This window comes from Ictalurus punctatus, chromosome 24, assembly GCF_001660625.3.
Source record: "Ictalurus punctatus breed USDA103 chromosome 24, Coco_2.0, whole genome shotgun sequence".
Lineage (NCBI taxonomy): Eukaryota > Metazoa > Chordata > Actinopteri > Siluriformes > Ictaluridae > Ictalurus > Ictalurus punctatus.
The window spans coordinates 9,180,907-9,207,508 of record NC_030439.2 but is presented as its reverse complement, the minus strand read 5'-3'; the positions used below and the strand labels follow the sequence as shown (position 1 = coordinate 9,207,508).

General features: G+C 40.7%; 1 long non-coding RNA gene across 1 annotated transcript in view; it reads left to right on the top strand.

Annotated features, from left to right (window-relative positions):
* The window catches only part of LOC128629057 (uncharacterized), a 49,759-nt gene extending 23,400 nt beyond the window's left edge, over positions 1–26,359 (top strand). Inside the window, exon 3 of the long non-coding RNA XR_008393376.1 lies at positions 26,150–26,359. This is a non-coding gene — a long non-coding RNA (uncharacterized LOC128629057). The remainder of the gene's footprint in view (positions 1–26,149) is intronic.
* The last annotated feature ends 243 nt before the right edge of the window (positions 26,360–26,602 follow it).

The following is a 26,602-nucleotide window of genomic DNA, read 5'->3' as shown; positions in this document are numbered from 1 at the left end:
ACCTTTTTTGTCAACTCATCTTCATTTAAATCTTTCAACCGTGTACTGGTGCTTTAATTCAGCGCAGGGAGCTTGAGCGGTGCAGCAAAATAAAGGATTAGACTTAACGCCGAAACTCCTGCTTCACTGCTGCAGCGTCCGGTGTAAAAGCACTCATTCGTTAACATGCACACTGAAAAAAATACGAACTGCTTCTGCTCTACTGGGGCATGCAGTTTAAAATTTTAGCAGTGCAGAGCTTATAAACAGATTCTTATGAACTTCAATGTGTTTTCCAGCAGTTTTTTGATTGACAGGATATAATCGGCCCTGATCATCGGATGATTTTAAACTATCGACCGATTAAAAATTGCCTTTATCTGCCGATACCGATTATTGGTTGATACATTGGTGCATCTCTACTGAGGAGGTTATGATGTACAGTGGTAAAAGCATCACATAGATGTTATGTGTGTGAGCAGAATGAAACAAGGAAAGAGACAGAGAGATGCCAATCATTCTGCATTTGCCTGTTCCGTAAACAAATCTTTTTTAACGACATACATGCTGTAAGTCAACACCCTCTCATTACCCAGGCCCACATCTTGTTGATGTGTTGGAGAAAATAGTTTCCCTGAAGCATCACTGAGAAAACAATTACGCTCTAGAAAATTAGTGTTCTTGTTATCAAAGTTCCCAGCCTCAGAAAAACAAAAGCTATCCACTCACTCGGGGGCTACATGTCCTGAACACCCACTCATGTTTGGGACGTGTCATGCATACTGACTATTAATCTCTCAGCAGACCTCACCTCAATCATCCCCAACAGCATGCCCAGCCAGGCCTCCTCCTCCTCCTCCTCCTCCTCCTTTAATGATTTTGACAGCACAACAAATACAAGAACTGTTAATATAGCATGCTTATTTTAAAAGAAATATAAATATAAATATATGTTCTGAGTCTTCTAGCTTTCAATCAGACCACTGGTCAAGTGAAAGAATCAAGTCAGAGTCATTGCCTATCTCAATTAACGTACACTTTAGGAGCACACAATGTTAATAAGGGGTTTGTAAGACAAAGAAGCGTATCACCATCTAACACAGGCTTTTGTACTACACCTCGAGAGGCCTAACAAGGTTTTAATAACTAGCTTAATGTCAGAGGTGCTGAATGGAGGTTACAATGAAGAAGAACCACACATCTAAGAGAATATTGGAGAGAAGATGGTCAGATACACATATTTCCAACCATAATGTGAAGGCTGAGAGGTTGTATTTAATATTAAAGAGATTCTAATTACAGCTTTGTTTTAGAGCCTAAACTCATATATTTCCAAATCTGGTCTCTTCATCTGTATCTCTTCATCTGTAACCACCTTCATGGGAGATACAGATTAATGGATACAGATGAAGAGATAATGTTTAGGTCATGTTTCTCTTGCAGTGGTTAGGAAAAAGTATTGCTATAGCACCAGCACTTAAGTAGAATATCATATCTAACATTTGCATAAATAATTACATAAACATGAAAGTTTAAATGGTTTTGTATTAGTGTGTATACAGTGAGTGCACCATTGATTTTGCTGTTGGCTTTATCAACTACAAATAACAATGAACGGTTTTACTGTGTTCACATGGGAATGAACAACGCACAGAACACTGTGGACTACACACTACATGACATACAGTTCAGGAAAAGCTCAAGTACATTTAAAACCCACGATGCAGTCCAACAATAAGTTTACATGGCATCTCACATGTAATAGACAGTCCCTCCTGGATTTCGCGAATGTAGAAATGAACACAAAATCAAGCAAACTCTGCAATATTTGGAGGAGCTTTTCTGTAGAATTGGGCCAAGACATTATCACAATACGCATTCAGCCAAACACCTCTTTGATTCATGTGCATCGAGCATGAGTACAGCTAAAAGGTCTTAACAAACATCACTGAGAAAGACATTGCAAAACTATTTCGTGCAGTTGCAATTTCACCAATTCAAGTAGTTTTCCACAAAAAAGCACAAAAAAAAAAAAGTTACATTGCAAACTTTTCAGCAACAAATTCAAGCATTTTTGGCTGCAACTATTACAAAAAAAACTATGCAAAATCCTGTACAGACTGAATAAAGAAACAAAGGGGGGGGGGGGGGGGGGAGCAATAACTGGTGAAATTTCCACACATACAAAATAAATAAATGATCTATCTATACAATATTTTTGTCTCAATACTTATCTGACACCCTGGTTGGCCTAAGGGGGAGCATAATGGTATATTTCTTCAGGTTATTTTGTCCATGCTTTCCATCTTGACAGCCTTCAACCAAAAACTTCAAAATTCAGGTAAACACACACAAGCTCAGCACTACAGAGCAAAATATTGTTCCTCTTCACCTCACTGCAAGACATACAGGTGAATCTCAAAAAATTATAAAATCGTGGAAAAGTTAATTTTTTCCCCCCGTAATTTAACCCCGGCCAATTCGTCTCCAAAATGAGTGGATGTGTGAGGTGGAGTCTAACCAGCACCTCAATTCCATGGCGGGGTCTGGTACCTCCTCCCGAGTTTCAGCACCACTGTAGAACCATGTGTGTGTGTGGTTGTGTGTGTCTGTGTGTGAAGGAGTACTCTGGAGACAGGTGAATTTACCTTTAACATCCCAAATGTTGAGTTTTTTCTAAGCAAGTTTCATGAGAGGGCCATTAGAGCCATGGTACTTGTTTATAATAATATATATTATTATAAATGTAGCCCCTGTATATAGCCCCTGTTTGTACTGCTTCCTTGTCTTATGTATTGTCTAACTTGACCTTTGTCCCTGTACCATGTTTTGTTTCATAGTCTATGTTTAGCCACAGTATTTTGCCTAGTTCTCTTAGTGTCTTTTGTAGTTTGTTGGGTTACTTGTTATTAAATGTTTGAAAATCTGTGATTGCTTCCGAAATCGCTTTGTAAAATAACACCTTGCAATTATAACCACTGGTAAGGGCTCAGATGTGGCCACCTCCGAGCCTCAGAGCTGAGCAAGGAAAAGCCTCCAACAAATGGCTTACATAAATTCCACCATGTCTGTCAAAAGAGATCTCATGATGCTAAATTAAATCTTGTATTACAGTTGTATTAAAGGCTTGTATTACAGAGAGAAAATTTGCTCAGTTGGCTACTTCCAATCACATCTTTGCCTTAGCAACAACTAATATTCTTGGGTAAAAAACTGTTTCCTTTGGGAATGTTCCAGATTGATATGCCATTCAGTTGTGGAAAGGAAGTGCTTAACCCTGGCTAGACAACAAATCCATCTCTGCCTCCTGATGTTAATATAAGCTGTCACAAGCAAAGACCCTCTGATAGACTCAGGAAGCAGTGTGCTGAATAGGAGGTGTCACCAGTCAGTCCGTTTCATGCAGAAAACAGACAAGACAGACTCATTGTTTGAGTTGGAGGAGCCAGAAAGGTCAGCTAATGCAAGGGGCTTTCATTGTAGGCTGAGGGGTAGAGAAGTAATAGAGCTGAGGTGTGTCACTGTGAGGAAGTAATTTCAGGGAAAGTGAAAATACTACTGACATGAAAAGATCAACAGAGACAGTGATGCCTTGCTCTTTTTTTTTTGCTGCTCCTTACCTTGTTTGGAGCATTTGGCACAGAGACATTGAGGGAAAGTGAGAAGAGAAAAGTAGCATGGTGCCCGAATGAAGTGACACATCATGAGATTTTGAGAAAGGTTGAAGCAGTAAAAGAGAAGTGGTTACTAGGTGCACGGGACAGATCCTGATCATTTATGTACATGTGTGAGAGCAATAATTTCATGAGCTACTCTTCATAACATACATAACATTAAAAAAATCTGTAAATTCACAGTGTAAGAAATTGATGGTTTCACTGTTTTTCAAAGATAAAAATCTTTGAAAAGATTGATGAATGATTTTTATGGTAGTAAAATCATTCAATAACTATAAAATGAAATTCGTTAAATAATTGACAGTGTGGTTCCCTGGGAACTAGTGGCTAGCATTTGTTCCTCCTCTGGGTATCCCTCTATTAGTGTGTGTGAGGGAAATTACTCATTTTTAATTCTTCATAGTTTTGTTCTTGTTCTGTTCATGTTCATCTGAGGATAACGCCGAGGAAGGCCATGTCATGTCACTGAGATCAGAACAGAATGTTTATCTGTTCATAGAGACACAAACATGCTCTTCTGTTCAAGGTTCGTCTGTCCAAAATCCTAAAACAAAGCCTGTTTGAACTGCCTCAAACTGCTTCTTATCGGTACACAGAAGTGTGTCATGCCCTGCATTTCTTATATATAGTAGTGGTTTAGTACAAGGGCGTCAGAGCGCTCTCATTATTCTATCCTGCTTTATTCTATCCTGTATTAACCATCTTTCTGTAATAAACCTTCAGAGGACGACTCTGTGAGTGTTGTCTAATTTCCATGTAATGTGTCAATCTGCTAATCATCATTACCTGACCAGTGGGAGCACAGCGACCAAACTAAAAAGGGAAGAGCTGTAGCTTTAAAAGCTGCAAGTTGGCATCATTGTGTTAGCTAACTGGCTTGATTCTGTCTCTCGGCTGTTGTGATAATATTTCTTATTGCATTTTCACACTCTTCTTTGCTATTTATAGGAAGTATTTAGGTAAGCTCATTCTTTTGGTTAGTGCCTACTGTTTGTTTGTTGTTTGTCAATTGTTTCTCTCTTGCTGTGAAACAATGACCTCATCACATTGAATGTCTGGACACATTAGGCTCGGGGAGGATGCCAACCCCTGTATTTTGAAAGCTGAAATACAAAAAACAAACAAACAGACTTGCACATGAAAATAAAATAATGTCTTTAAAAAATCCTTGCATGTGAATATATGTAACATTTATATCACAACACTGTCTTATTTAACCCTCTGTGACCTCACTGTGGAATCTGCTGGCCATTCTTCATTTCACTGAAACAGTTTCAGATAGACTCAGTATTATTGTTTCAGCGAGTTTAAGGGATTAAGGGGTTCCCCGGTTTGATCCTGAGCTCAGATTACTGTCTGTACATGTCCCTCTGTGTCTGTGTGGTGTAAATAGGCCATAGGTCTTAATACTTGCAGAAATGTTTACGTAGCTGCTTTAAGCTCTTTGGATGTTATACATGCTGTTCTTTAAACAGTCCATCTGGGTTTTCACAGACTTTTTTGGACAATGTTTATCATACCAAGCTGTCCTCAAAAACAGTTCCATGAACTGTAAACTTCATTACATTGCAAACTGTGGAAACAGAAATTACAAAAGTGTCTGGAGATGGCTTTGTACCCTTTTTAGTTTTTATGTTTGGTAATATTCATTTTTCTGACTGTCTCAGGGCAGCTCATTTATCTTCACCATTGTCAAAAAGGAACAGGGAATAAGAGTGACCTTTGTAAGCAGTAAAGTCATCATATTGGTAAATGTAAGTCATGTGAGTACTTGTAATTGGTATTGACAGGTGAGTATAATTTCACTGAGTTTAGTTTCTCTAATCCAGCTCATTTGAATTGCTCAATGGGTGCCAATAATTGTGTCAGCTTTCCAGTTTTTGTGCGACTACAATACATTTCCTTTTTTAATTGTTATTGTTTGATCATGTGCTGCTCTGCATCAAGCAAATGAGTGTATAATGACAAGATATTGTATATTGAATTTCAGAAAGCAAGGGTGCCAGTAATGCTGACCCGAACTGTTTGAGTCAATGTTCAGACCAAAGAGTAAAAGGTTAAAACATGTTGGGTCTGGGCCACTAAAATTTCACCATAATCTGAAAGGACAACTAATGGCTTAATTATCCAGCAGCCTTGCCTCATTAGTTTACAGTTGCCTGTTTTGCCCTGCTGTGTGTCATCCATCTATCTTCTGGTGTATGTTATTCATCCCTGGGGAAAATTTGTCACAGCTGCCAATATGAGACTTCAAATTATGAGGACAACCCACAACACAACTTACAAGGACACAGAGTAACAAATAACAAGTAAATAAGTAAATAATAAGTGAAATAATGTAGCAGTGAAGAGGCCAGTCATCATCCATCGATCTATTTTCTGTAGCACTTATCCTACACAGAGTCATAGGGGAGCCTGGAACCTATCCCAGGGAACATGGGGCACAAGGCAGGGGACACCCTGGACAGGGTACCAACCCATCACAGGGCACAATTGCAGGGCACAATTTGGAAATGCCAATCAGCCTACAGCCTACATGTCTTTGGAATGGTGGAAGAAATGGGAGCTCCTGAAGGAAACCCCTGAAGCACATGGAGAACATGCAAACTCCGCACACACAGGGTAGAGGTGGGATTCAAACCCCCAACCCTGGAGGTGCGAGGCAAACATGCTAACCACTAACTACCATCCCCCCACCAGTAATCATACTCAATTTTAAGACAAAGTGTCAGTCAAAAGAAAGTATCTGTCAATAGCACAATAAAGCAAAGGTACATGAAATAACTAAATGTATAAATAAATAAATACAGTGCAGATAAATGTGAAAGTGTGGAATGGCTTTTACACTGTCTTAAATACCTAGACAACACAAGAATGAGTTATAAAGCCTGATGTTGGCAGGCAAGAAGTACTGTACTTCTTGCTACACTGTGCATCAGTCTGAATCTAAAAATGTTCTGATGTTTTGACTAGACAGTCATGGAGGATGTTGGAGACATTGTTCATGATGAGCAACATGATAAGAATCCCCTCCTGAACAACCAATTCCAGAGAGTTCAGGTTGGTCCCAGTGACCTGTCCATCCTTCCTAATTAGCTTCTTCAGTCTGCTGGCATCTTCTGCTTTAATGCTCATTCTCATAAAGATCATACCACTGGCTGAACATGGCTGAGTGTAATGGAGTTGTACTGGAAGGTGTACATTGTGAACAAGGAACAAAAAACAGGACTATTGCTTATGGATGCTCTGTGCTGCTCACCACCTGGTCTGACAGTGTCACAAATGCACTGAATATGACATAGTCAGTGATCCCGAAGATTATGTTAGTGCTCATCTGCATCATCATTATCTTCTCACTAAGGAGAGTGGGCTGTATTTTGTTAATCACTGGAGAAACATGATAGTCACAGTGTTGCCTGCTTTGTCCTGACGAGGTAGGTTAAAACCTTTCCAGGGCTTTCGGGGTTGCCAGGTTTTAGGAAAATTGCCTTCCCAAATACAACCCAAAAGCCACACAAAGAGATTGAAACTAGCCAAAAACAAGTAAAAGGTAGACAGATCACTCTTTTCTCAGTCTTTTTGTAAACAGTGCTCTGCATTTTTTTTTTTACATATACTCAGCAAAAAAAAGAAATGTCCTCTCACATTCAACTCCTTTTATTTCCAGAAAATTTCTTAACATCATTATTATTTCTTAATAATATTTTAATATTTTAGTTATTTTAACTATTTTAATATTATATTCTTTATTCATATTTGTATTAAGATATTCAACAAGATTCAACAACTGAAACATAAACTGAACAAGTTTCACAGAGATTTGATGAACAGAAAGGGAATAATGAATCCCTGAACAAAGGGGGATCAATATCAAAAGTAACCATCAATATCTGGTGGTCACAAGGTGCTTTAAGTACTACAGTGCATCTCATCCTCATGGACTGCACCAGATTTGTCAGTTCTTGCTGTGAGATGTTACTCCACTCTTCCACCAAGGCATTTGAAAGTTCTCAATCACGTCTGGAGGGACACATGTTTACAGGTAATTTTCCACTGCAAGGACGATCAGCTGTCCTTCCTGTCTCCCTGTATCACCGTCTTAGGTGTCTTACATTACAGACCTTGCAGTTTATTGCTCTGGCCACATCTGCAGTCCTCATTCCTCCCTGCAGCAGGTCTATGGCATGTTCATGCAGGTGAGAAGGAACCCTAGACATCTTTCTTCTGGTGTTTTTCAGAGTCAGTAGAAACGTCTCTTTAGTGTCCTAAGTTATTGTAATTGTGATCTTAATTGCCTACCGCTGTAAACTGTTCGTGTCTTAAAGACTGTTCCACAGGCGCATGTGCAATAATTGTTTATGGTTCATTGAACAAGCATGAAAAATATTGCTTAAACCCTTTCCAATAAAGATCTGTAAAGATTATTTGGATTTTACACAGTTATATTTAAAATACAAAATACAGTCTCCTGAAAAAGGGACATATGTGGATATTACATTGGTTATACTCGTGATACTCACAGATGATGCACTATTAGGTTTTTGCCTGACCTAAACTTTTGCCTCCAAAACAAAACCATTTCTGTACAAGCAAAAGAAATATGCTTTTCTGAGCCATTGCTCCATATAGCTCAGACCATGTACTGTGCACAGGAAAGAATCTCTCTCGGGTCTCCAAAAAATGATCTTTGTAAAATTTGTATGTTCTTAAAAAACTTGGAAAGTGATACCTCAATTTTAATACTTTTACTTTACATTTATTCAATTAGCAGATGCTTTTATCCAAAGCAACTTACAACTGAGGAAATACAAAGCAAAGAGATATATCAAGCGGAGAACAATACAAGTAATGCTATCATACAAGATTTTTATTTGAGTTCAAGAGAAGCAAAGTGCTCAAAGTATAGATGTAAGAGGAAGTGCAGCATTTTTTATGAGGGGAGGGGGTGGGTGGTAGACAAGTTAGGGGTTAGTTAATTGGTTAGCATTAGTTAGTAAATTGCTGCTTAAAGGACCCGATTTTGACACTCAGCAGCATTTCCAGTGTGAGACTGTCCCAGCTTTATAGTTCTTTACAGATTCTGATCATGTGTCCAGCTAAGGTTTCTGAACTTGCTGGAATGTAACAACGACTGTATATCTGTATTTCTGATAAAATTCTATTAGATGGCTATTGTTGCCAAATGTAACCTAAATAACAGCTTCTTGACTTGGGAAAGGAATCACTGCTTACAAATTAGCTTGCTTACTTAGTAACATTAAATAGAAGCTAGAAAGCTATATTGTTCTAGTTTATGAATTTCTTTAGTGTTTTTTTTTCAATGTTTTCCCATGTTTCCAGTTCACAAAAAACAACTTCCTGTACAGACCACACCTACTTCTGCTTTAAATTTGTATTCAAATATTGGCAGATGATTGAGCTTTTTTCCCCTTAGAAATAAATGCTTGAAATTAGAAAGATTATCTGCCAATAGAACAAGACTGTTTTTAATTATTGAAATTAGTAAAAATCAAACATAAAAATGCAACAACTACAAATAGGTTTAAAAATCTTTATATTGACTTACTGTAATCTTATATAATATGAAATAGACACATTTGACTATATTCAAGATATTTTCGCTTGTTGAGATTAAGTGAAAGTGATTTTTTTTTGCAGTATTTTAGTCATTTATATTTACGGTTTATCTCTGTCAGTTTCCCACACAGTAAATATCTGGAATTTAACGGGTTTCTACTGTCCCCGGATCTTCGTTTTTTGACCATTTTTTACAGAGGTTTTTTTCCCTCTGAGAAGTATTTTTTACGAAAAAATAAAATTCAATGACAGAAAAAGAAAAATAAAAGAGATAAATCCCTGATTGACACCTGGGATGCGCTGCCCCAGGATGAGGCTGGATTAGTGCTTGAATCTTTCAGATCCATTGCCTCAAGTTCTGGCACTGAAAACTTAGTGATGAAAGTGGCAGCTGCAGGCGGATGGTAGGACATCCAGCATCCTTTGAGCTCACTGATCCTTTAGCATTCTGCTGTGGAAAAAGTAAATATGCACAAACTAATTTAAGGTGGAAAAACTATGGAATTATGGGACTTACAACTGACTGGCTGACTACCAAACGATTTACAGTGAGTAGTCACCAAAGCACTAACAATACGAGGAGAAGGATAGAGCACTGATTACTTGGCTGACCATGGCAAACACATACAAACCTGTATTACAAAGCTGCAGAATGAACCACTTGGCATTTAATTACAGTCTTGTGTTTTTTTTTTTTTTTTTTGTATGTTTGTTTCTTTTAACTGACAGGGCATTGGTGTTTCGCTTGCTATTAGAGCACACAATGAGCAGAGTGTGATTTATTTATGTGGCAGCTAAATATAATTAGCAAGGCGGCATTATGTATCTCAATCAGAGTAAGATTGAAGACAATCACTTGAAATTTCAGCACTCTCACCCTTTATAAACAAAGCAAATAGCTTTATAGGATCAAAGCAAAAAAAAAAAAAATTAAAGAGAAACAGGATGACAAAAAATAATTGATTGGAATGATGTAATCAGATACTAAATTGGCAGTATTGTGTGAGCCCAAGATTAACTCCAAAACAAGATCTTATTAAAGTCAATCTGACTGAAAGGGTACATGCACCTCACATTACAGTGAAGCCAGACAGATGTGGACCTAATTTTATTAGCAGATGAGGGCAACAGTGATTAATTATTGTCATCTGCGGTTTGCAAGACAGAAAGTCTGTATATGTATTTACAGAAGCAGAGACTCAGAAAAAAAATAAATGAATTCACACCTCCCTGTGGCTAAGCCACATTTCCAAGCAGCTTTATACTGATCCTTTAGCAAAATAATGTCAAATTTTGCTAATGAATAAGAGTAGGGTTCACATTACATGGGTCTTGGGGTGCCCAAACCTGCTAGTTCCAAATTATCCACAAAGTAAGACTTATGGGATTTGGTACTGTTTGTTGTATTTATTATATAATATACAGTGTATTCAAATATACATCAGAGAGACATATCTTCTTAGTTTTAATCAGTCCCGACAGGATTCTGCGATCACAGATATTAACACAAAATCAAGCAAATTCTGTAATATTTGGATGAGCTTTTCTGTAGATTTGGGCCAAGACATCATCACAGTACGCATTTAGCCAAACACCTCTTCGATTCACGTGCATCAAACATGAGTACAGCTAAAAGGTCTCATTTACCAACAAACATCATTGTGCAAAACAATTTTGTGCACTTGCAATTTCGCCAATTCAAGTAGTTTTCTGCGAAAAAAGCACACACACACACAAAAAAACTACACAACCTTGCATTGCAAAATTTATAAAAAGCCGCAGCAGGTTTTTTGTCCGCAACAATCACAAAAAAAAAACCTCTTTGAAATCCTGTACAGACTGTACAGAATGCAAGTTTGATGTAACACACCGGGCATGATATCTGTATCTTATTCAGATTTAAACCTGAAGTGGGTGTGGCCTAAACCAGAAAGGTTCATCTATTTATTTATTTTTAATTAATCCAACTATGATGCCCCTCAACACCGGAAACAACGGGGAAAATACCCAAAGGTAGAAATGTAAGCATAGGCTGTTAATTCTGACTCTCACAATTTCTCAACCTCAGCTAGACCTGCATCACTGGAGTTCATAACTGGTATTAACTAGAGTGGATTATTTTTTCAATCTCTCTTGTGCATTATTATTTTTGTATGTACCTATCCATGATATTTTCGAATGAATTTAGTTGGTTTTATTTCTCAAAATACAAACTTGTAGCTTAATCTAAACAACCACAACCTGACCAGGCAGTTACTAAGAATGCTGTAAATAAACTGCACACCACTGCATGTTCATGTTAAGAAATGTAGACTTTGTTGCATAGGCTATATATCTGACCAATTGTGTCCACATAAAAGAAAATAAAAACCTTGACCCAACGTTTTTGTTGCATCACAGGGGATCCCAGTGCACACTTCTAATCTCAACCAGATGCTCTAAATGCTATTTGAACCTTTCTGGCGAGCATTCTAAAAACAGTGCGTCTCATATTCGTACCTATTCGTATCCCACTTTGCTGTTATAATAAGCTCCACTGTTATGGGAAGGCTTTCCATTAGATTTTGGACCGTGGCTGTGGGCATTCAGCTACAAGAGCGTTAGTGAGGTTAAGGTCAGGCACTGATGTTTGATGAGGAGACTCCAGTTCCAGTTCATCCCAAAGGTGCTCAGGGCTCTGTGCAGAACAATATTGTTTGGAGAAACAGAATGTAATTTCTCACAGCATACCTTATTGCCTTTTATCAGAATTAATAGTTTGGTCACAGAAAGGTTTACAGAAAGGTTTTCAGATCATTTGTTTACTGTTATAATTAATCACGAGACATTATTACTATGATTGAAGTTCACTTACCAATTCCATTCATAATCCTTTCCCGCTGGATAGAATTTAACCAGAATGTAACTGAACATGCAGCTTTTTAAGTCAAGTCAAGCCTGTATGAAATGATTTTCACACTCTAGCAAAGCAGCTAAAATCAGCAAATGAAGACTCAACCTGAAATTATGCTAACCAGGTGGAGGACTGCACAAAGTAACCAGATTTATAGCTGACCCTTGCCTGAATATGTCTTTCAAGAACATCTCTCATTTGGTAATGTCTATTGAAGTGATAAGTTTGTTGATTAGTTTGTCTTATGAACAAAACTCAGGATTTATGTGGTCTTGTATTTTGCTTCCGTGTTTGTGTTCTTGACAGTCTAGAATGTTATGTTAGTTGACATATGGTCAGTTTTTTATTCATTTGCCTTTTAATTGGATTCTCTCTCCTTATGAAGTGAACACAGACAAGTGGAGTGATACAAACAGTGAAATGTACCAGTACTGTTATACTAAATATAAGTATTCTTGGAACACCACATGTCCAATAGTGGACGTGTTGTATATTAATATTTAATCAGATTTACCTCAGGTTTTGGGTTTGATACAGTCCAGAAAGTTCAGAAACACTTTTCTTTAATAATGATGTAGAATAATCACTTAAGAATAATGTAAAATATGCAGTGAACATACAAGATTAACAATATCTTTTGTTTGTACAGAAATATGGTAGAAATATGATTTCAGTTTGGAGTAAAGTAAGGCAGTATTTAGGATAGGTTAAAAACCGAACAGTTAATCTCCCATTAATATCATATTAATGAATTGGCTCTTTTCTCCGAGCAGGTTTGTGAGGTTCCCTGTATAATTTCCACGTACTTTAATGTATTGCAGATACCACAAATAAGGTATGGACACCACTGTTAACTTGTTTGCCACAAAATAATACATAAAAAACGTGTTAACGTTTTCTAAGGCACTTTCCTTTTCGTGAGGTTTTTCAGATTTAGTTGCAATGGGTATTTTGCTTAAACCAGGCAACCATCTCCACAAGCTTCGGAGAGCTGTTCTTCAAAGCCTCACACAAAAGTTAAAACCTTTTTGTTTCATCCTGTGGGATCCCAGTCCCTGAAGCTGTCAAGCTTTCTAAGAAAAAAAAAGAAGAATGCTCTGTCTATTGTTCCTATCTGTATTCATATTCATTGAGGATGCATTATCTGTTCAATCCAAATAATGTTTTAGTGTTCAGTTATACTCCTAAACAGTACACAGTCAAAATACATTATGTGTGTAAATTTGAAGTGGATATATGCACTGGAAGTATATTAAATAACAAAAACAAAAGCCAATGTCTATTCACTATATATTAGTTGAATAGGTTCCTGCACATTTTATTTACATTTCAGTTTCACATTCAATCAAGTTCATCAATGAATAAAACATTATCAGGAGCCATGTCAATTTGTCATTTGCAATGACCTTCAATGTAGTTGATGCTACAGCTATCCATGTGAAGATGGATAATCTACCTGACTGAGGTGTGGAACTTGAGGATAACCATCCCTGTAAATGCCAGGGTGGCTAATTGGGAAAACTGGGACAATTCCTGGTGTGGGCTGTGGGCTGGTGATGCAATAAATTTAATGTTGGTGTTATAACTTAGAACTACTTGTTGCAGAGTAGGCTGTAGGCAACTGCGCACTGAGCCACAAACTGACATACACACATACACATGCACACAAACATACTTGTTTTTGTGACAATTAAGAACATCTAAAATAAATTTACATAATGGGGACATAGCTTTCTGGGAGCTCCAGAGACGAGTTGAAAACAGTTTTACATTACAAAAAAATGCACATATTAAGCCCATCAGTTGAAATTTTGGCTAACTTCTGTTTTTAAGAGGTCTGAAATTTCACAGCAATGTCACAACACTTTCAAGTTCAAGTGATATACCAGGACACAAAAATATCTTTTTCATACCACCATAGCATGGACATGGTAAAAACTGGGTGCATGACCACACACACTTTCTTACAACTCTAAGAAAGTGTGTGTGGTTATGCACCCAGTTTTTACCATGTCCTTGCTATAGTGGTATGAACAAGATATTTTCAAGAACAAAAAGCAGAGTGCCACAATCTTTCACAAAGAATTAGGGGTGTAACAATGCATCAATGCAAAAATGTAACTGTGTGCACTGGTGCAATGTGAGAAGGCATTGTGAAGAACAGGCATTCTGTTAATTATGCAATTGAATATTGTAAATCAACTCATGAACTGAACAAATTGCTACAAACCAAATAATAATAGTTAATATAAATCTAAAATGTATATTTAGACTTGCATGTCATAGTTATGCTGAAATTGGTGCTTGACTACATTACCCATCAGCCTGTGCATGTCAAATAACATTGTCAAATGTCTCACTGCGCACTCACACCTGTTCTGTGTTATAAGCACACCTACTTAAGTCCTGATTTCTGTATGTTTCATTGTCAAACCTTTGTCATTGTCGTGCATCTGCGTCATAGTTTGTTCCACAGCCTTGATCATAGTCCTCCTGTTTTTGATTTATATCCAGTGTTTACATTTCTGGTTCTTGTTGAATACTTTTGGATATGGTTTTGCTTCGCTGAGGATGCTGCTCTCCCGAGGGCATCGCTCTGCCTCATTGCTCTGCTGAGGATGTTGTTCTGCCTCCCTGCTCTGTGGAGGATGTCACTCCTAGCCCTGCTTCACGGTGTGTATTGCTTCCCCCTCTTGCATTGTGGAGGATTTTACTCCTCCCTCTGGCCTTGCGGAGGATTTTGTCCCCCCCTTTCACTCCATGGAATATGTTGCTCACCCCTCTGACTTCAGGGAGGACATCACTCCACCTCTGGCTTCACCTTGGACTTCGCTCCCCCCACCCGGAGGCAGTCGCTGGGCTTCCAACCCAACTAGAACCATCTTCCATCCTCCCTGCCCTACTTTGGATGTTGCTCTGCCTCCTTGCTCTACTAGGGATGTAGCTCTCCCTCCTTGCTCTTCTAAGGACATCACTCTGCCTCTTGCTCAGCTGAGGATGTCGCTCTGCCTCCTTGCTCCACTGAGGATGTCCCCCTACCCCTCATCCCTGCAGAGGATGTCATTACAACTCATGGCCTCACCATGGGCATCTCTCCTTCTCCCAGTTCTGCCTTGGAAGTCAATATCTGGCCCCAGTTTGAACAATGCTCCACCTTCCGACTCTGCTGAGGACATTGCTCTGCCTCCCTGCTCCACTGAGGATGTCATTCATCCATGCTTCAAGGTGTATAAGGATGCATGTATGGGAACCCAGCTTTGTTCCACTGTTCCTCTGGTCCATACCCCTTCTACTCGATGAGGTACTCCAGTCTCCAATTTCTGCACCAGGAGTTGAGAATGGCTTTGACTATGTATGCAGGCTGACCAACAATGTCGAGTGGGGCTGGTGGATTGGCAGACGGGATAATTGTGGAGGCTTGTGGCTAATGGCCCTGGGAAGATCAAGCTTGTAAGTTACAGGATTGATCTGTTTGAGGATGTATCTGTGGTTTAGCTTTCTGCAAGTTTGGGGTTGTCTGAAGTCTTTGGTCGCCAGCCAAACCTGATCTCCTGGCTGATAGCATGGTTTCTATCCTCTGTGATGACTGGTGGTAGCTTTGTGGGCTGTCTGTTTGAACTGTTAGTGTGCCTGCTCCCATACCTGTTCACACCTGTAGAACCGGTCATTCACTGCCTGTGAGTCCATCTGGTAAGTGTTCCAAGGGAACAGAGGAGGCTGGTCTCTGAGATCACACTGGAATGGTGTTAATTTGGAGGAAGAGTTCCAGAGGATGCTCTGAGCATATTCTGCACATGACTGGAATCAGTCTCCCTGGTTATCCACACAGAAGGTGCTCAGGAATCGCCTGACTTCCTGATTAGCCTGCTCCACTTGGCTATTGCACTAGGATGATAGGCAGAGGTTAGGCTAACAGTTGTTCCTACTTTGTCCATGAAACTGGTCCATACTTGGTATGTGAACTGGGGTCCCAGTCACTGATAATGTCCTCCAGAATCACAAAGTACCTGAATAAATGATTGAATAGGAGTTCTGTGGTTTCAAAGGTGGTGGGTACACTGGGTAATAGGAAGTGCAGGGACTTAGAGAACAGGTCTACAATGACGAAGATTGTGGTGTAGCCCTGGGATTCCAGTGGGTATGTGATTAAATCAATGGCTATGTGGGAAAATGGTTGTTGGGGTATGGGCAGGGGTAGGAGCTCGCCAGCATTCAAGGCTCTGGGCACCTTGGCCTGGGTGCAGGAGTTGCATGATGATATGTCTTGGTGCACATCCATTTGCATGTTGGGCCACCAGTACTTGTTCTTCAGTAGGTGAAATGTACACTTGGTACCTGGGTGACCCATGGCAATGGAAGTGTGTGCCCATGAGATAAGCTTGTTTCTGAAATTGTTAGACACAAAAATTCATTTGGGGGACAAGAGTTAGGGATTAGGTGCTGGGGTATGTGGGCAATGGCCTGATCAATCTCCAAGACCACAGCACCCATGAAGCAAGATGGTGGGAGAATGAGCTCTTCACAGCCCTCTTTCAACTCAGCATTGTGCATCTATGAAAGTGCGTCAGCTTTCATATTCTTGAAACCAGGGAGATGTGAGAGAGCGAACTTGTGAAAAAAGACCAGCATGCTTGGTGGGGGTTCAGATGTTTATCAGTTCAGAAATACTCTAAGTTTTTGTGGTCAGTAAAGATGATGAATGGATGCTCAGCTCACTCCAGCCAGTGATGCCACTCTTCCAAGGCAAGCTTGAGCACAAGTAGTTTATGGCTACCAGTGTCATAGTTCTGTTCTGCTGGGGACAATTTCCTAGAAAATGCCACTTGGTGTAACTTGGGCTTTTTACTAAAACGCTGAGAGAGGAATGATCCTACCCCTGTCTTGAATGCATCCACATCATCAATGAAGGGCTTTGCAGGATCAGGATGCTTAAATATGTATGATGTGGTGAACGCTGTCTTGAGTTGCTGAAAGGCTTTCTCTGCTGAGGGATTCCAGGCCAGGCGTTCCCTTCTTGAGCAGTGATGTCAAAGGATGCGCAATAGTTCTGAACCCTTGAATAAAGCGGTAATCAAAATTGGCAAAGCCTAAAAATTTCTTTATTGTTCTGTGTGTTGGCCAGTTATTTATTGTGGTTACCTTGGCCTGGTCAATGGTGACCCCATTAGGGCTCATGACATATGCCAGAAACGAAATGGTGTGCCTATGAAATTTGCATTTGTCCTTTTTTAACATAAAGCTGATGTTGCAGGAGATGTTGCAGCACCTGTCAAACGTGGTGCACATGGGTCTCTAGAGATGGGGAGAAAATCGGGATAGCATTGATATAGGTGAAAACATATCCTCCCAGCATGTCTCTAAGAACATCATTAATGAGTCCTTGGAAAACAGAGGGGTGCTAGGGAGCCAATATGGCATTACAAATACTCAAAGTGGCCTGTGTGATTGCTGAAAGCTGTTTTCCACTAGGCCCCTCTCTGATGTATACCAAGGAAGATGCACTGCAGAGGTCCAACTTGGTGAATATGCGAGCTGATCTGAGTTGTTCAAAGAGCCCCTGGAACTAATGGCAGGGGATAACAATACTTCATGGTCACCCAGTTGAGGCCATGGTAGTCAGAGTCCCTGCCTCCTTTTCTGTGCAAGAAGAAACCTGCTGAAGCAGGTGATGTTACCCTGTTGCAGTGCCTCCTGGATGTACTCCTTCGTGGCACATTGTTCAGCTTCTGAGAAGGGGTATTATGTTATTATGAGGGATGGACCCAGGAAGCAGCTCTATGGCACAGTCATAGGGACAATGAGGGGGAAAACCTTTGGCTTTGGTCTTGTGAACACTTCATGGAGGTCCTGATATTCTGTAGGAACGTCCAGTGGTGCATGGTGTTCAGGGCTCTCCATGGAAGTGGAAGCAATGTAGAGCTGAGGAGTGAGTAGACAATTGTGCACGCAGTAGTTGTACCAGTGGGTGAACTCTTTGTTGCTCTATTCTATCAGTGGGTTATGATGCCTCAACCAGGGAAAGCCCAGGATGATTGGGTACTGGGCTGTGATGGTGACCAAGAAAGAAATCTGTTCATGGTGAAGAGCACTGGCCTAGATGAGAATGGGCTCATTGCCTTGCCTTGAATCAGACTTTGGTGCACTGAGGTCTGATTACACCCCAAGTCCACCAAGGCCTGATATGTACTCTCTTGGATACTCACTGAAATATGGTACATTGCAACTCAATTGGGGGAGGCCTAAGGCACGTCAGGGATCTGGATAAGTGTTCCTACCATCATGAGGAAACTCTGATTCTGAGAATGCCCGGACTCTCTGCAGCACCAACAAACCTACCCGGGCTTCGCCTTAGGTCTGTTGGATACAGGATGGTCCCCCTGTGGAGAGAGAGAGAGAGAGAGAGAGAGAGAGAGAGAGAGAGAGAGAGAGAGAGAGCGAGAGAGAGAGACATGGCACATGGAAAGACATTAGAGAGGCAGGAGAAGGAGAGGAGGAAAAGGAGGGTGGAAAAAGGTACTGTACGGGGTGTCAATTTTGGTCCCCAGCACCTCGGTTCCTCTGAACTGGAACCCTGAGAGAAGAAGGGAGAGAGAGCGAGAGACAGACAAGGCATGCCTGGACTGCTGGGATTGTCGCCAGGTAGAGAGAGAGTGTGCCACCCCTCACTCATTGAGAGCAAGGCCATGGATGGTTGTGGCATCATTCAGATTCAAACTTGCGATCTCCGGATGATAGAGCCAAAGCTTATATTTTAAGTTACTATATACTGTTTACTTTGGTTATCTCCACAAATTATTTTCTGCAATGGTGTTCTTTTTATTTTTATTTTATTTTATGATGTTATTATTATTATTATTATTTTTTTTTACAAATGAAGTTGACCTTGATATTTCCCCCAATAATTATCCTTATGATAAATGTGTTTTATAAGAGTTATTTGATGATAAGTAAAACAGTGTGGAGATTGACAGTTTTGGACATGACAGTGTCATGAACACGCACTCTTTTCAACATGCAAATGAAGCTCTTTGCAGTTCTGTAGCAAAGTCACGTCTTTTTCTGGATTACTTGAGCATGTCTTGTTCTTGCTGTAACAGACCCTCACCTCAGCGAGTCCTTCAGAGTTTCTCCTGCATGTTGCTCATTTTGATGTCTAAACTAACTCAGTAAGCTACTGTTATTTTAACTAGCAAATCAATGTGCATACAAAAAGTGATAGCATAAACAAAGGTTAAATTTCATAACAACTGAATGTAACACCTTAGCTAACACAAAGGTCCATACTGTACTGCACTGTAGCTTGATAAGGTTTGCCAGTGACTCCTTTTCAAACTCCATCACTAGAATGAGTGGACCATAAAAGAGAACACTTCTCCATTCAGATGTATAACTTACTGCAAGTGTCAGAAGTAAATGAAAATCATGGAGATTACATTAGTGACTTACGCTTACATTACTTTGATTAACTTGATGGTTTAGCCAGTGTCAGCTATCTAGCAAATGGTAGCTCTTTCAATCATGACTCAAATCTGTAATTTTTTTCCCCTGACAAAGGTAAAATCATGTCAAAATCAGACTCTAATTTATACATTTACATATTAATAATTAATAAGTAATTAATAATTATATTAACAATACTAATAATATTAATTATTAATAAATAATTAATATCATAATTAATTAATTAATTAATTAATTAACTACACCAGTTATATCTACCATGCAGACTCTCTATCCAATTTTGACCTCCTGCAAAAACTTTTAATTCTAACAAATTCAGGCTTCCAAACGACACATTAGGAGTAAATGCCATCATGTTGTTCTCTCATGTATGCAGTCATTGCTCCAAACATGTTGATCAGTATTCTTAATGGAGAGAAGGATAATAGGCCTGTGATGGATTGGTGTCCCTTTAAGTGTGTATTCTGGCCTTGTGCACCATGATTCTGTTCAGGATAACATGGTTACTGAAGATGAATGAATTAACAAATGAAAGTATTAAATTGTAAGGCAAGGATGGTACACCTACTAACGTTATGAAGAATGTGAAAGCTGACATTTTTTTTATGCATCAAAGGGCCTTTTCCCCATCTAAACATTTTCAACATAAAACTATAGTTGTTATTATTTATTGCTATTTCTTTGTGCAATGGCATAAAAAATAGTGTGTAACATTCATAGTAACATTATTGTAATGTTCATTATAATAAACCATTTTTTTGCACATGCTTTTTTCTGAATATGTGAATCCTAGAATGTGTTGGTGTGCAGATAAAGCACAGATTTAGGTGAGGCGTAAATCCATTCTCCCTTTTTATTAGCACATGTCAGTAACAACGGACTGTTTTATGGGTCCTTACCATAAGAAATCTTTTTTCCCCTGTGATCAAAGTGGAGCCCATGAAAGCCTTCCCTCAGAGGATTCTTCACATCCTTTAGTTTAATAGTGCCTTGAAGATGATGAAAGGATATCTGAATATCCACTTGATATACCTCATTCTTTAACATTTCCCAAGGTTGTATATATCCTACAGATACCGTTACAGATACAGACTACATTTACATTCAGTATGCAACCTGAATGAATGCTTTAATCTGCTTTAGTCAACTTTAGTAGGAACTCTCACTACCCAGGGATCTGCTAATCTGCTTTGGAAAATAGATGTTGGCATTAAAAAAATGCTTTTTCATTTAGAGTCATAATCAATTCATCATGCTGGACTGCAATTCTCAGCTTGAATTTATTCACCAAAAAGAGCTTTGGCATGCTTGCTGTGCCTAGTTGGGGTAACAAAAACAAAATACATCCCTCTAAAAATTGAAAGGCAGGGCTTAAGAAAATATGAACTTTCAAAAATATTTTAAAAGGTGTTTCATTGGTGGTCAATCAGAGCCACTTCCAGTGTCTTTAGAAAACAAAACAAAAACCAAACAATACAGTGCACATTGGAGAATTGGCTGTTACTCAATGAAACTAGTTCCCAGGAGTGGTGATTACCAGGTACCAATAGAGACCTTACAATACATAAATGTCACAAATCACAAATATTTAATTCAGAGTGTATTATTGAGGAGGTGGGTGTCTTAGCTACCACCCTTTCACTGCTCCCAATATGTATAAAAGTGTAACTATGTAATTTGGTTCAGATAAAACCACCTGCTGAGTTAGCAAATTGTATGATTCATGTATTATGTACATGTATTATACGCTTCAGCTGTGCAGAGTCTCATCAATCTTTTCAGAATACACATAGAAGCACATGTATATTAACAAACATGAATATATTCATATCAGCTCAAATATACTCAAATGAATATTAAGCACAGCATGGTTTCACTCTACGTGATCTGCAGATTAATGCTTTCACGAATAAGTAAATATGGACCATTTATGCATAGCAAGGAAAATGTGAGAGGTTATGGAGTTATGTTATTGTGAATATAGATGCAGAATGTAACTGTGATAGAAAGATTGATGCTTCACTCAGAGTCTTCAAAAGAGGCCAAGTTGTTATTACACTGCTTTAAATCAAAACAGATTGATATAAATAGAATCCTCAGCAACAAAAGTCCTGAAATAGATCATCAGCAACAAAAGTCTCTCACTAGACTTTTTTTTTTTTTTTAACTTCACAGAGCATCCTGTTTGGCAGCACTGACACACAGGAGGAAAACAACACATCAAATAACCTTTGATCTGTCTACACTAAAGCTCAGGGGGAATGTGTGTATTAGAACTGATAGATTACATGGACAGTATTGGAACAGCGAGGCCAATTCTTTTGCTTTTGCTAAACACTGAAGACATTTGGGTTTGAGATAAAAAGTTGAATATGAGATAATACAACCCCAATTCCAAGTTGGGATGCTGTGTAAAATGTGAATAAATGTAAATAAATGCCGCCATATGTCGAGCTCACTCAGCTGGTCTGCTTGGTAGGCCTACAACACTATCACTGTCTGCAGTGACTCACAAGCAAGACTACAACCACGTAGGTCTTGCCCACCAATGCCACGGTGGCCTTACACGGTGGCTTGGACGGCAAAGCCGGCCCCCCTAATTACCTGCCGTCGATGGAGAGAGGTAGCTCGCAAGCTCCTCCACCTTCAGCATAGCTAAATAGCCATGCCGTTCATTCCCCACAATGGCTGAATAATCCAACATCATGGGGTTATAAATACGGCTTATGCATGGTTTTCCCCCAGAAGCCTGATATTTTGTCATGCACTTCTGGAAGAAAGGGGAGTTTCTGCAGTGTGAGGGATTTACTTTCACTGGGGAGAAAAAGGCACATCCAGCCTTAGTAATCATTTCAAGCAGATCTTTACATGCTGCTCTCAGTTTTTAGCACATCCTTCTGGCTCCTCAGAGTCAGAGAGGAATTATTACTATTATTTTTGTGTGTGTGTTTTTTCCCCCCTTTTGGCTTTCCATAGTGGAAGGAGGAGTCGCGATGCGAGCTCCAAAATCCAGCGGAGAGCCGAACCCAGAAGACAGAGCAAGAGATTGAGCAGCGCTCGTCTCCGGCTCCTCTTCCGGATCCATAAGAGATCCCCCGAAGCTGAGATGGCTAGCTGCCTCAGTACCGGCCGGTCCAGATCCGTGAGGCTCTGAAACCCAACTTACTTCGGCTTCCGAGAAGAGCGCGAGTCGCAAGCTGAGCTGCATAATGTAGGCATCGCATGCTACATCCCTAGACACTTCACCCAAAAAGTGTGCACTATTCCCCGTGATGAAAACCGGAGCAAGCTGTAACACACTTCCTGAATTCTCTCACTCATATTTTTCTCTCTTGCTCATTTCTTTTTTTTCTCTCTTTTTTTAAAGGGATAGAAAAGTTCTGAGATTTAGAGAAAAGATAGTGAGGAAATGAAGCGTCTTTTTGTTTCTTTTCACAAACAACTGACATGCAGTCTTTCGCTGAAGATAATAAAGGCAGACACTCAAATGGATGCTGTGATGAGTGGTAGATGAAGACGGTAGGAATTGGGACCTACTCCTGCCCTGCTTGCTCTTCGCTGTCTGAGAGGCACCCCAAGCATCCACAGGCTAAACCCCCTTTGAGCTCCTCTTCGGACAGCACCCCCGAGGACTGTTGGACATGGCCTAGGATGCCTGAGAGGAACAGCCCTCTCCATTTCACTCCCTGGTGGAGTATGTGCAGGACATGCAGGAACGGATTGACTGAGTGACACCGATCATCCAGGAGCATATGGAGGCAGAGCAGCAGGACTAGCAAAGGCCCTACAACCGACCACCTGAGCCCAGAGAATTCCAAACAGGCGATTAGGTGCTCCTCCTACTCCTGAACAACTCCTGCAAGTTCCTGGCTTGCTGGTAGCGTACACAGTCCTCGAGAGGGTGGGTCCAGTCAAGTACCAACTGCAACAGCAAGCATGCAGACTCCCAACTGTATCTCATCAATCTATTGAAAAAATGGGTCGAACATGTACGAGTGGTGTCTGCTTTTGCCACTCTTCTCACAGATCACAAGTATACCTTGGTCTACCAAGGCGTGGACCTCACCCCGAGACAATGCCAAGAGCTGACAGAGCTGGTGGACCTGTTTGCCAACATCTTTGCATCCTCCACAGGCCTAACGCATCTGGTCCACCATGAGATCATAACCCCACCTGGATTAGTGGTAAGACAGCAGCCCTACCAGGTCCCGGAGGCTCACCGTCAGGCTATTGAGTAGGACGTCAGCTGGATGTTCTGTGATGGCATCATCAAGAAGTGTGCCAGCCCCTGGTCCAGCCCAATCATTGTGGTGCCAAAGCCCGATGGCAGTATCAGGCTCTGCACTGACTTCAGTAAGCTGAACCAGGTGTCTCATTTCGACAGCTACCCCCTTCCCTGAGTGGATGGCCTGGTGGAGCAGCTGGGGAGCGCCAGCTTCATCTCTATCCTTGACCTGACCAAGGTATACACTCAAGTAGCCCTGGTTCCTGAGGCTAAACCCAAGACCGCCTTCGGCACCTCCAGCGGTCACTTGCACTACCGGGTTCTCCCCATTGGCCTTCACAGAGCCCCAGCGACATTCCAGCGATTGATGGACATCGTCCTAAGACCCCACAGGTTCACAGCCGCCTACCTGGACGATGTCATCATCCACTCCTCCGCCTGATTGGGCCACCTTTACCATCTGAGAGAAGTCTTGGGGAGCCTCCGAAAAGCCAGGCTGATGGCCAGCCTGAGAAAGTGACATCTGGGGCTGACCGAGGCACAGTACCTGGGGTATCACATTGTCTGGGTCCTCTTAACCCTCTAACCCCTTAAGGCCGAAAAACCGGCTTGGTCGTCTATGCCAAATACCCGTAAGGCCGGCATTACTCTGCTATGATTCCTCACTTATTTAATTATTATTTTTTGACCCGGAAGGTTGATGACATCATGACATCACGACGTGATTATGTCATTACGCTGTCATTACGATGAAGCTGATCCAAGTGTGAATGTTGTTGATAAACTTATGTTTTAATAGTAGAAGTGAACTAAAAATGCCAAAGTGAAAAGCTAATTGTGTTCCAGCTAAAGTTACACCTACAGTGAACACAGGTACATCTAAAACAGTGAAAAAAAATAAAACATACACAGTTACACAGGCAAGAGCAAGGATTCTAGATAGTGACAGCAGTGAAAGTTCAGGCGATGTTGAAACCGAAACCGATGGTAAGAAGGCTAGACACTTCCCCAAGAAAAATCCTTCCGTTGAAAAGAAGAACAACCCACACAAGGAATCAAAAACTGTTTTTCGTTGTCGGGAATGCGACCAATTTCTGTGCATTCGTGAAAACAGTACCTGCTGGTCTGATTATCACCAGAAAGTTGACTTTTGGCGCTAAAATGCATTTATTCAAAGGCATTGACCACGCTGATGCTCGTGTGGTACTTCTAAATGAGTATAAGGATTTTAGCGAGCATTTTTCATAATTTCTCTAGTTAAGAATTGTGCTCTAAGTGGAGTAAAAACACTGAACTGCTTCATTTTCAAAGTAATATTACACAAATACATTATTATAAGTTGTTTCAAGGCCTACAAATGTTAAAATTAAAATGGTGATTTTGGGGCCAATTTTGGCCCAGGAACTCAGGGTTGGCATGCTGTTTCTATGGGGAATATAGGGTTGTGGGACATAATATTGTGGGTAAGAGGGTTAAAACCACAGGAAAAGAAGATAGAGGCAGTGAAAGAGTATCCCTGACCCACCGAAGAAACAGGTATGTGTATTTTTGGAGTGGCAGGATACTATAGGAGGTTTGTGCCTAACTTCTCCTCTCTAGCCTCCCCCACTCTTAGATCTCACTAAAAAAGGACAGCTGGACCAGGTGCAGTGGACCGAGGAGACCTGGATTTCAACATGCCTTCACCGACACCTCCGAGACAAGGCTAGGGGCCATCATGTCTCAGACATTCAATGAGAAGAGCACCCAGTCCTCTACATGAGCCAGCAGCTAAACCCCACCGAGACAAGATAAAACGGGGTTGTAGAGGAGCTATGGTACTATGTGGCAGGTCGGAACTACACGCTCATGACCGACCATTCTCCTTTGCAATGGATGGCCAGAGCAAAGGACACCAATGACAGAGTAACCAGGTGGTTTCTATCATTACAAGACTTCCCTTTCCAGGTGCAGCACTGAGTGGGGGCCCACCATGGAAACCCAGATGGCCTCTCACGTCGACATGCATTATGGGCCCAACATCTGCCAGCAGTAGGCTCTGAACTGGGATGTTCATGCAGCTCACATGCACAAAAGCCAACCCGCTCCTCGCATGACTGCCACCCAAGTGTTGAATAGACAGCTCTGCTTCAGCACCTCACATGTTTCGGACAGCTTAACAGCACATGGTTACAAGGCAGGGAGGCTGAAGCATACATGGCTGGCGGCCAATGAGTGGAGCAGCAGCTCACCCTCCTGCAGATGCTGGAAGAGAATAAAAGGGCCATGGCAGCACAGAGCAGGCAGCCACGTCTCCTATAATGCTGGTATTGACTCCACTCTCTTTGTCTCTTACAGAAGCAGACAGAGATGATGACAGCTCCGGAGATGACTCTCCCTGGCCACGCTGCACCTTCAGCCAATACCCTCTGGCAGTGCCATGCTGTCTGGGTCTGCCTCGAGCCTGCTCCAGCCCGCCCGCCACTCCCCACTATGGGAAGACAACACTACGAACAGCCTCCACTAAATTACCTGATGCCCTCACCTTCCCCCTTTCTCCACTTATAAAAAAATAAACTCCACACATTTCCCTTCATCCTGCCTCCTTTGTGTCTGTGTTACTCTCATCACAGCCTTGAGTTGCCACAGATTAGTTGATGTTAAATAGTGTTTGTACTACTGCCTGGTATCCTCTCAAAATGTATGACTGTGTCTGATTTAGCTATTTAATTGTACTTATCACATAGTGATTTTATTTAGCATATGTCTTCATATCCCCTGAAATAATTTCCTGGCTATGCTACTGATGGG